Below are 13093 nucleotides of genomic sequence, written 5' to 3' on the forward strand. Positions count from 1 at the left end.
CGTGTTGTCAAATAAATGCTGTCAAACCCTCTCGTTGTTTTCGGCCGACTACTTTCAATTTAAATGGTTAAACGGTTGGTAAACATGCTTGTCCGACGTATCTAGCCTTTCTTCTGTGTTTGTTTTATGTAGTGTTAGCTAGCTAATAACGTTTGTTTGTCTGTCAAACTCGCTGTTTTTTTACGTTACAGACAGAGTAACCTCGCGTCACCAGGCTCTTCTCGGCGACTCTTCTCGGCGAGAAAGAGCCTGGTACAGACAGAGCTACTGACGCCACGTCAATTTAATTTAGCTTCAAGTCTACTCTAGTCTGGTCCAACAGGTAAATTAGCTAGTCTGGTCTCCACTAACGTTAGTGAAAGTGTTGTTATGAATGATATTAAACAACAACACAACACGGACGAACCATTTTTGTCTTCTTTGTCTGTTTTTGTCTTCAACACGTCAGTTTGTGCCGTCCACCGCCATTATAATGTGTGGACCTCAGGGGTACCCGGAAGTAAATGTAAACATCCCGCTGATTTGGTCTTGACCAAATCACCGTGACGTCACCATGTAAACAAATTTACTTCCGGGTACCACTTGGGGAAGGCGGCAGGTTTAAATGTGCGTGTTGTCAAATAAATGCTGTCAAACCCTCTCGTTGTTTTCGGCCGACTACTTTCAATTTAAATGGTTAAACGGTTGGTAAACATGCTTGTCCGACGTATCTAGCCTTTCTTCTGTGTTTGTTTTATGTAGTGTTAGCTAGCTAATAACGTTTGTTTGTCTGTCAAACTCGCTGTTTTTTTACGTTACAGACAGAGTAACCTCGCGTCACCAGGCTCTTCTCGGCGACTCTTCTCGGCGAGAAAGAGCCTGGTACAGACAGAGCTACTGACGCCACGTCAATTTAATTTAGCTTCAAGTCTACTCTAGTCTGGTCCAACAGGTAAATTAGCTAGTCTGGTCTCCACTAACGTTAGTGAAAGTGTTGTTATGAATGATATTAAACAACAACACAACACGGACGAACCATTTTTGTCTTCTTTGTCTGTTTTTGTCTTCAACACGTCAGTTTGTGCCGTCCACCGCCATTATAATGTGTGGACCTCAGGGGTACCCGGAAGTAAATGTAAACATCCCGCTGATTTGGTCTATAGCCCTTGGCCATTGGGATTGTCCCTTTATTTAAGAACGTAGTGGGCAGCCTAATATTCATAGCTATTTCTGATCAGTGTGTTGCACGCTAGACCCTTTCCCTCCACTCATCTGATATCATCTTGTATTCCTCTCTCCCTCTCTCTCTCTCCCTCTAGCCTATTTGCTCCATCCATCTATCCCTGTCTCTCTTTTCATAGCCCATCTCACCATCGTTCACAGACTAACCACTCGACAGTGTTGGATAAAAACATGAGGTAAGAAAGGTCTGATTAAAGACCATGCGGAACATGCTAAACACGAGAGGTGGAAGTAGAAGAAGAAGAAGTAGAAAAATATGAAATAGAGTCTGCATTTAAAAATAAAGTCTTGCACAGCTTTGCGTCTTTGGTTATAAAGTAGGTTGAACAATTTTCCCACAGCTTTTCATCCCAGAACATGCATGTCTAACCAAACCTTTCCTGAGTGGATCAACGTGAAATGAATGTATCCGTTTTGTCCACAGTGCTGCAGTCTAGAGAGGGAGAGAGAGAAGAGTGCAATCCCGCAGATGGCCAGCAGATGCCTGCCTTGCTTTACTTTTCGTGGACAAAACTAATCTCTTATTTCACTTGCTCAAAGTTCAACAGAGCCTTCATTTCTGTAAAACTCACACCTTTTATTTAAACTTGTTCAATTATTATATTAGCAAAATACGTTGAATTATCTCTCCAATCATGCTTTTTGTTAATCCTATTTTCATAATGTTTTCATATGTGTGTACCTGTGTAATAGGGCACAATCAAAATAAACAAATACATAGATATAAATAACATTCATCACATTGCAATTAAATAAATAAAATAATAACAGGGTTCCCACAGTCATGACATTCCTGGAAAGGTTATGGAATTTGAAAAGCTATTTTCTAGGGCTGGAGAAGCTTTGGAATTAACAGTGTGTTTTGGAAATGTTTTGGAATTTACACTGTTTTTGGCTATCTTCTATCTATCTATCTATCTATCTATCTATCTATCTATCTATCTATCTATCTATATCTATCTATATATCTATCTATATCTATCTATCTATCTATCTATATAAATATATAAGGGAGCAAGGGCTCTGTCTGTCTGTCTGTCTGTCTGTCTGTCTGTCTGTCTGTCTGTCTGGCCCACTGATGACATCATCAGTGATGTCATCAATTCACTCACTCACACGAGGCTATATAGTTCAGTGATGATGTCACTGATGACAGCTGCGAATGCGAGCTGCAGGGCCAGCTCGGCGAGCTGCAGGAATGGGCGAGCCTGCATAGCGGGCGAGCCTAGGCATCGAGCGCGCGAGATGCCTAGTTATTAAAAATATGTTTTTAAAGATCCATAAATCTGTCTAGCATTACGCAAAATAAATTTTTTGTATTACTAATTTAAAATCTAGACCTGCGCTGCACAGGTTGACGCTTTGTATACGTGATATTCATAGTATTCTCATGTTTGTGAGTTCACTGCATGTCTGAAAAGTAGAGTAGTTAATTGTTCGTTAATGATTAATAAATGTCAGTTAGTTAATATATGAGTTAGTTAATCATTAGTTAAGGTCACATTGTGAGTATAGTACCGGTAATTAATTATTAGTTCATGATTAGTTGTTAGTTCCTTAGTAGAGTAATTACTCATTAGTTAAGGGTTAGTCAATGGTCAGTTTGTGAGTATAGTAGTTAATTGTTAGTTACTCATTACTTCCTGTATAAAGTTACTCTTTTGTGTACCCTATTGTAAAGTGGTGCATCATACTGAGTAGTTTATGAGTACTTACTCATTACCTGTCCATTAGTTACTCTTTTTGTGTACCCTAATATAAAGTGAAACATCATATACTTATACTTAATCAATTCCAGACTTGTTCTAGGTGAGATTTGAACCCTCAGACCCAAAGGGTGTAAGTCCGGTTCTCTATCAACTGAGCTACCCAGCGTGTTAACACAGCTTAGTCGGTAGAGCCATACTATGGATCTGTAGAGCCGGAGACCAAGTATTATAGTTTTGAAGGTATATTCCACGCAAATACTACTTTCTGTCCAAGTACTTATAGTTTTGAAGGTATATTCTGTGCTTTAAAACACAAGTAGCCTACTTAGACAGAAGTAGTATTTGGCTGAAACATACCTAAGTACTTGGACATGAAGTAGTATTTGGATGGAATATACCTTTAAAACTATAAGTATTTGGAGAGAAGGTAGTATTTGGGTGGAATATATCTTCAAAATGATAAGTACTTGAACAGAAAGTAGTATGTGGATAGAACATAATACTTACGTAGTCTCAGGCTCTACAGATGCATAGTTGTTCTACCAGCTGAGGGTTCAAATCTCGCCTGGAGAGAGTGTTTATTTGTTAAATATATGATCTTTCACTTTCACTAACAAATGGACAGGTAATGATTCAGTACTCATAAACTACTGAGTATGCTGCACCACTTTACAATAGGGTACACAAAAAGAGTAACTAATGGTCAAGTAACAAATAACTAATGATTCAGTATTCATAACTACTCAGTATAAGAGTAACTAATGACCAGGTCATAATTAAGTAATGACTCAGTACCCATTAACTGCCAGCTTTAAAGCATAGCTTAGGAAGCTACCAACCACTTCACCATTGAAGTAGTTGAAACTACAGCAAAGCTACCCTGGGAGAAATGTAGTTTAGGAAACTACAAGCTACGCAGAAAAAGTAGTTCAAACTACTTTGTAAAATAAAGCATTAAATTGACAATGTACATGTATGATATATGAAATAAAATATAATAGCCTACAAAAAAGCGCAATGCCAGCTAAAATCTGCCTCTTAATTGAGTTTATTGACACAACAGTATGAAAACTTGGAGAAATCAGATGCTAATACCTGAGGAACAGCTCAGCGGGATGAGCAGCTGTTTCTCTGTCTCTGCAGACAGAGACAGACAGAGACAGAGTGTCGGTTCCCGATGGAGGAGAAATGTTTTTCCGCAAACCGGTCTCCCATCTCTTTAACATGGCTGGAAACACACTGGCTCACAGAGCGCCTCCTACAGACAGTCAGCCCACCCCTCAGTCAATTTTGAATGGCAACAGCCAGAGGAAAGAGTGAAAACCACTGAGAAAACCAGTCTTAAGAGGTCTGACCTGGTGGCACAGAGGGTTAGCTTGCTGCCCAGCAGTATTGAGCCCTCAATGGCTTTTGAGGTTGTGGGTTCGAGTCTCAGTCAGTTTTGAATGGACAGCCAGAGGAAAGAGAAGTGCCCACAGATTAGCTACTTAACTATTTCTAAATTGACAAAAAGCTCAAATATATCCTTTTGACCTATAGCCAGCCACTTCAAAAGTCATACAGAGAGAAATACAGCATCAATGGCAGTGCCTTTGTGGTTCACTGTGTATGTCAGCTGCCTTCAGAGAGAGAGGTTGTGAGTTCTAACTGAGATGTGCACAGACTGAACTTTCATCTGTCCTCTTTGAGACAGCAAAGTTATTTGTATTTGAATAACAGTGGAAATAGGCATAACAATCTTCCTTTAGTTTGTATTGCACTTCTAATTAGAGTAATAATAATAATTATAGCTGCTGCGCAGCAATGAGTCGTGGCCGGGCAAGTCTCAAGGCTTTGAGCTATTATGACATCAAAATTGCTCGAGTGACATCAGTGATGGCATCACAATTGCTTGAGTGACTGATGACATCACAAATACAACCTAATTGCCCTAGGTAATTAAGGAAATTAGGCTATACATGGGGGCAGAATTCAACGTTTTGATGCACTGTGGGCTCAATTTTTGACCAATCGAAAATCTGTTTGATACTTTTGTGTAGGACAGTCTAACGATGCAGATGCTGAAGTTTGGTGTCATTTGAAGAGAAAATGTGGGAGGAGTAGGGTTTAATTAGTTTTACGGTTTTTGCAGTTTTGCGGTCTTTAGACTTCATAATTGGCCATAGGTTGCATTGTACACAAGTTTCTCCTCATTTGGGCCCACATTTCGGTGAAAGTTGCAAAGCCGTAGCATGTATGCCTGATTTTTTAAGAATTTTCAAAGTTTGAAACTTTAGACGGTCGCTGTAGTGCCACCGTTAGGACTATTGGCCCCAAATTTGCGTCAAAGACGTTTGGCATGGGACTGGACCTTTGTGCATTTTGGTTAGTTTTCATGCATGGGAAGTCGAACTTCGAACTGGATTATGGAATTGATGAGGGAGAGAAGTCTCCCCTCAGGAAACCTGGGTTATACCATAACCATCCCTTCATCTCTATGCAATCTAAATCCCATAGAGATAGGCACAGTGCTTATCTCTATACTGTCTATATCCCATAGAGATAAACACCGTGTTATTCTATAAGGTGTGGCCCACTGACTTAAAGATGGATGCAGTCTGATTATTTAAACAATCTTTGAGCAACAGTTGTACCAAAACTTTGTGACTTTGTGTTTGTGTATTGTTGTGGAGGAATCTTACAAATTGGACCTTGATGGTATGCAAACACATGGAAAAATGCCCATGGATTCTGTTACCATTAGCCTACATGAAACAATCTAAGATAAATCAAGGTCCAAATGATTGCAGTAGCTTTGAATTTAGAAACTGAGAATCATGCAGTCTTATTGAGATTGTTTTAGACTAGGGTTCCAGGCCCGAGCGCAGCCTCACCGGCAGCTCGGCTGCTGTGTCTGCGTGGCCTCGCCTGCTCTATACTGTATATATATATGTCTGTATTTTCTACAAGTGGGCAAAATGTTCAGTTGTAAGTCAAAGCCACATGTGAGATGTAGGGCTGGGCAATATGGAAAATTTGCTTTTCATCATCAATTTAGACATCAGAGATGTGTCATGATATTAAAATATCTTCATATCATCACAATATTATTCCACTTAAAGATGATAAACGATAATATTGAATTATTGCCTAGCCCTAGGTTTAGGTATGGTAAGTAAAACAATGGTTAGGTTTACAACAAAGAAACTTGGTTGTGATTAGGGTTATGGGTCGGGATTTGAACCAGGTCTCGAACAGGTCCGCCACTCCCACCCCTCCTCCCTAGTGCAACTTTGACCTACTTAAACCTCAGACTGTTATGTCAAGAGACCACTGGGGTGACCTTCAGACGGTCCTTCGACATATTACCTTTCACGTTGGCAGTAAGGACGCCGAGGGAGCGTGACAAATCGGTGTATTTTGACTCTGTTGGGAATAGAGCTAAATGTTTATTATGTAACTAATTTAAAATGGTTTTAAAATCCAACTGTTAACATGTATGTTACATTCTGATACGATGATAAAACACTTGTATTATCAATTTATTTTGTATAAATTCAAAATTGTATTATTTCGAAAAACGAATAGTCAGATAGTTACAATAGACAATAGTCTGGAAACAAATAGTTTCCCATACTCTTTTCCTTTTTCCATACTTGGAAAATACTAAAAATCAAATTCCATACTTGCGAAGTAAACCGGAAGTCCGCGGACGGCGTCCGTGGCAATTCGGTGCAAGAAAATATTGACCCAAAAACAGTACACATGTAGATAATTATGAATCTACATATTTATTGCAGATTATATACTCACTATCTAATATTCACCTCGCTCATAAAAAATATATATACCGTATATGTAGCCTATAACGTTTTATTTCCCTCTTCTTCATGTGGATAAAGTAGGTGGGGCGGCGCCCTGGCGCCCTCTAGTGGCCGGCCGCTACTGCATGTATATAGTCTGCTATTTCTGCAATAGGGAACGGTTTCAAACAGGGCCATTGTTTCCATTTTGACTAAAACATTTACCACAGAGAGCAATTTTTGTGATACATTTTTATTGCTTTTTGTGTGGCACATAAACACAGGACAATCAGAATCAGAATCAGAATCAGAAAGACTTTAATGATCCCCGGGGGGAAATTGGGACAAGTTACAGCAGCTCGCACTCAGAACACACATAGCATAACACAGTATCACACAGTATCTCCCTAAACTTAAACAGTCAGTACAATAAGTAAAATGCAGGAAAATGCAATAGAGTAAACTAAATAAAGTAAAGTAGAATAAGTAGAATGTACAGTACGTATCAAATTGCAGTTATTGCACACTGGGAGACTCAGGGAGACTGAGTGTCTCCGAGGTGCTCTTTTAAGTGAGGCGTTAAAGACTCCAATGGCCACAGGCAGGAATGATTTCCTGTGCCTCTCTGTGTTGCATCTAGGTGGGATCAGCCTCTCACTGAACGTGCTCCTGTGTTTGACTATCCATGGTTCGATTAGTGTAACAATTTCATTACACACAACAAAATTTCATGACTTTTCCTAAACTTTCAAGGATTTTACTAATTCCACGACTTTTCCAGGCCTGGAAAACAATATTTTGAAATACTATGAATTTTCCAGGTTTTCCATGGCCGTGGGAACCCTGAATTAAATAATGTCTCAGACATGCTTTCAATAATGAAGGCTACATTTCATTCATTTCTCTCTCCCCCTGCAGCAACGGCTGTTCAGGTTATATCATTCATTCATAAATATACACGCCCATTCATTCCTGTCCAATCAATGTCTCCCACGCTTCCCTTTCTCTGGCCTGCTGGCCAATCACCTAACTGAAGTTCTATATATCAGTTCCCTTGTATTTCAGTGTTGTAAATCTCCTTGTGTGTCTCCCTTCAGCGGCTGATTCCTCACTGTAGCAGTTGCTTCGCCCCACCTCCTCCCCTGAACACCACAATCTGATGGCGCCGCCCTGTGGCGACTTGGTTCTGCTCTCCTCATTCTGAGAGCGAACCCAGAGAAATTTCACACGTGATACTTGTACCATGAAGTGACAATACAATCATCTATCTATCTACCAACCAATGTCATGACTCCTGTAGAATTCCCTATGGGGGTTTCTCTATCCTATAAATCACTGACGTCCTCCTCACGTCTCAGAAGGAGCATCATCATACCATGGAGTCATACGCCAAATCTAAGTGTTGTTTGTTACATCATTAAAGTTTATTGTACTTTCCTTCTAGCCTCTCATTATTGAAATGTTTACTCTCTTGTGTGGATTTTCATGCGTCTCTTCAAGTTTGGTTTATGACCAAAACCTTTACCACAGACTGAGCAATTCAATCGTTTATTTCATGTGTGGGCTGTCATGTGTTTCTTCAAGTTTGTTTTATGACCAAAACCTTTACCACAGACTGAGCAATTAAATTGTGTATCTCCTGTGTGGACTATCATGTGTGTCTTCAAGTTTCCTTTTTGACCAAAACCTTTACCACAGACTGAGCACTTAAATTGTTTATCTCCTGTGTGGACTATCATGTGTGCCTTCAAGTGTCCTTTTCTACCAAAACCTTTACCACAGACTGAACAATTAAATGGTTTATCTCCTGTGTGAACTATCATATGTGTCTTCAAGTGTGCTTCGTGACCAAAACCTTTACCACAGACTGAGCACTTAAATTGTTTATCTCCTGTGTGGACTATCGTGTGTGCCCTCAAGTGTCCCTTTCTAACAAAACCTTTACCACAGAGTGAACAATTAAATTGTTTATCTCCTGTGTGAACTATCATATGTGTCTTCAAGTCTCCTTTTTGACCAAAACCTTTACCACAGACTGAGCAATTAAATGGTTTATCTCCTGTGTGGACTATCATCATGTGTCTCTTCAAGTTTGCTTTATGAACAAAGTCTTTACTACAGACTGAGCACTTAAATTGTTTATCTCCTGTGTGGACTAGCATGTGTCTCTTCAAGCATGCTTTTTTACCAAAACCTTTACCACAGACTGAGCAATTAAATGATGTATCTCCTGTGTGGAGCATCATGTGTCTCTTCAAGTTTGTTTTCTGACCAAAACCTTTACCACAGACTGAGCAATTAAATCGTTTATCTCCTGTGTGGACTATCATGTGTGTCTTCAAGTATACTTTTTGACGAAAACCTTTACCACAGACTGAGCACTTAAATTGTTTATCTCCTGTGTGGACTATCATGTGTGCCTTCAAATATCTTTCACAACCAAAACCTTTACCACAGACTGAGCAATTAAATTGTTTATCTCCTGTGTGGACTACCATGTGTCTCTTCAAGTGTGCTTCATGACCAAAACCTTTACCACAGACTGAGCACTTAAATTGTGTATCTCCTGTGTGGACTACCATGTGTGTCTTCAAGTTTCTTTTATGACCAAAACCTTTACCGCAGACTGAGCAATTAAATGGTTTATCTCCTATGTGGACTAGCATGTGTGTCTTGAAGTGTGCTTCATTACCAAATGTTTTACCACAAACTGAGCAGCTGAATTGTTTCTTCCCAAGAACTTCACTGTTTTTCTGTGAGTCTAACCCTGACTGAGGTTCACTAGTTTCCATCCATTCATCATCATTGTCTTCAGTCTCAGAAGAGTCTGAAGTCTTGTCATCACTAGTTGGTTGTGAATTACTAGCTGGATATAAGTATGACTGAGGTTCACTATTTTCCGTCCAATCATCACTGTCTTCAGTCTCAGAAGAATCTGAATTCTTGCTAGCACTGGCTGGTTCTGATATTCCACAGTCCTCTCCATCAGCTTCTGTTTTCATGTGTTCAGTTGAGCTGCTGGCTAGAGGCTCTGCCTCTCTGTTCTCCTCAGTTTGACTTTGATGAAGCTGTGAGGACTGAGGTTTCTGTTCCTCATCTTCACTCTTCACAGGGACAGCAGAGAATGGGAATGTGGTGAAATCAGCCTCCTCCGGCCCTTGAAACTGCTCTCCCTCCCGAGTGGTGCAGAGTTCCAACTGTTCCTCTTTAATGTGTGGGGGGTCTGGGTCCTCCTGTTCCTCTTTCATGTGTGGGGGGTCTGGGTCCTCCTGTTCCTCTTTCATGTGTGGGGGGTCTGGGTCCTCCTGTTCCTCTTTCATGTGTGGGGGGTCTGGGTTGTCCCGAAGCTGCTCTCCCTCCTGACTGATCCAGAGTTCACCCTGTTCCTCTTTCATGTGTGGGGGGTCTGGGCCCTCCTGAAGCTGCTCTCCCTCCTGACTGATCCAGAGTTCCTCCTGTTCCTCTTTCATGTGTGGGGGTTCTGGGTCCTCCTGGTGCAGACTGGGGCTCCACTCCTGCTGCTCAGCGGGAACAGCCGCAGTTAGGCGCTGCTTCACCACTGCTCTCAGCTTCTGGACTTTAGACATTTTCACACAGTGACCTGAACTGTGACAAACGTTATCCGTCAAAGCTCCAATAGCTTCACAGCTAACGTTAGCTTCACAGCTAAACCATTAATCTGAGTCCATTGACTCAATGGCATTGAGTCTTCTTCCTCTGAGTTAACAGAGCCCCGGGCCGGTTCCACTTCATATATTCGTGATATCCGCACATACTAGTTTGTCAATTGAACTTATAGAAGTAGCTATAACCGGGAAACAATACGCTACTGCTAACGTTTACTCTCGTTTACTTTAAAGAACGTTCTTCTTCTTCGGGTTTTTATGGTGGTTGGCATCCTTAAATGTTGCATTACCGCCACCTACTGGATTGCTAAATCTACATAGCGGAAATTACATCTATCTCAACAAAAAAGTATTTTGTCCACCCATGCTCCCATTCACCATATTATCCATACCGAAACCCAAACCAATCGTCTAGGACGGCGCGAACGCTTCTTGCAGCGTTTCTGTCAATTCGTGGTCCTAAAAAACTTCCTTGCAGCATCAACCACCATCTTTAATCTCTCCGATTATCCTTCTATTTCCAAAACACAGTTTATCACCATTGACATAAAAGCCAAAAAGGTTTTCTTGTCCACACAAAAAATATTCCCGGGGGTCCACCCACCGCTCTTCTTCTTCTTCTTCTTCTTCTTCTATGGAGGTTTATGGCAGTTGTTGGCATCCTTAAATGGTGCATTGCCGCCACCTACTGTATTGCTAAAACTATAGTGCAAATACAATATCAATAAAAAAAAGTGTCCATCCAAAATGCGCCCATTCACCCCAATATTCATACTGTGGCCCAGACCAGTCGTCTCTAGGCCGAAGTAGTATGGGCACCATGGATTGTATAATAGAACTGGATAAAGCCAGCGTGACGTCACCCATTGGGTTTTGATGGAACAAAATGAGGCTTGAATATCCCGCTTCCTGCTCATCGTTGATTGGTTGAATGGATTAACTTTACACGGAAGTACGGGGAGAGAGGGCTGTTAAAAACTAGTAGAAGAAGAAGAAGGAGGAGGGGGCGGCTGCCCCTAGCGGCTGCCGGGGGAGTTTCCGAATTTGTCTCACAGGCTTGAACGACTGCCATCTTGTTGTTCGCTTCTGTTTGCTAGCTTGCTCGCTGGCTGGCTGGTTGCAGTGGTGAAATGGTCCAGGACAACAAATATAATAACTTTTAGTCCGAAGGTATGGGCGAGTAGGAGTCCAGCCAGCCGACCACCGTCTTGTCCGGGGCCTGGCCAAGAGACCATGGTGTGGTGTGATCCTGGTCCTGGTGCATTGTGCCTGAGTAGCTGGTGTGAGTCTCCAGCCTGCTAGCTGCTGCTAAGCCTCCACAAGGTAAACTGCTATTATACTTATCTCTGGGCAAACTCTAAAATTGATAACTGAGGTGGATTTGGTCGCGCACTTGGTGCTCTGCTATGTTGGACTCGTTGGACTGTTTGAGTGATGCTCATGTTTGTAAGCTAAGTAACGCTAGCTCGATTAGCATCGTGTGCTAACGTGTGAGCACCGTGGTTATAGCCTACTTTAACTGAAATTTGGTGGCGTTATGTTATAGTAATTAATATAACACGGTGTCGTTTGTTTCTTCAAGGGATGGCTGTCGGAGTACCATGGTGGAGCAGGAACAGCACAACAGAACAGAGGCACATTGTCCCTTGGTCAAATTATTTGTGAAAATGAATGCTACGTTTTGATTCCCATGTGCATATTACTGTGAGAATATTGCTGATCATCAGTTGTTCAACCTAAGATATTGCAATAACATAAGCTAAATGCTGACAGATTTGAGACTTTTGATAGATTTACTTTGAGCCATTTGGTATGTATCTGCCAGTGTGTTTTTGTCAATAAACATTGCCAACAAAGAACCTTGTTGTGTAGGCTATGTGCAAGTAAATCATGTACCCGAATGTACCCCAAATCTCATAGAACGAGCCCATTATAGTTGTCTGGTCAGAGCAGGCAGGTTGTTAATAAGATGTGATATAAAGATATTTGATGTCGAGTGAACCAGCTTCAACCAAATGACCAGGAAGAAGAATGAAGATGGAGAACCAACCGACTGCTTCAAATCAACGAATGATTTATATTTATTGAAATATGGTTATCTGTAACAATTCGACATAAACAAAGGCTACACCATGCAACATATATTTTGATATCATTCAAACTTAAAGAATGGTTAATTTTCCACCATGGTAGGCTGTACTGCTGTGAAATGGTTACCTATATTTGTATCAAGTGTTGCTTGGTAGATTATCTATATATGCCTAATTTACCAGTAGACATATTCGTGCAAGACCTTAGGCTATGTTGAGTTATATCGATCTGATAAAGTATGTTTTAAAATAAGGATAACAAATTGCTGAGCTTGGCGGATGCCTCAAGACAAGTATGTATCATTTTTAAATGTCCAATACCATACAGAAAAGCAAATTGAACAAACGACCAACAGCATTCAAGTCTGCAAAAACTTGTGATGTTATGTCACGTTAACATTTAACCTTATGTAACTGTATAGATGGCATACATGTAACGTGACGCTCATAACATGGACAGACCATTTAACGTTAGGCTACTTTACATACCGTTAGATAACGTTAAATGGTCCGCCATGTTATGAGCGTCACGTTACATGTATGCCATCTATACAGTTACGTGTGTCTACTAACATTATTAAAATATCATAAAGTAGCGCTATTTTCTGATAATTTGCTAAAGTATGACTTGCTATCTGCTAGCCATACTAGCCTTGTTTTGCTAG

Source organism: Poromitra crassiceps (assembly GCF_964638095.1).
Source record: "Poromitra crassiceps genome assembly, chromosome: 13".
NCBI lineage: Eukaryota > Metazoa > Chordata > Actinopteri > Beryciformes > Melamphaidae > Poromitra > Poromitra crassiceps.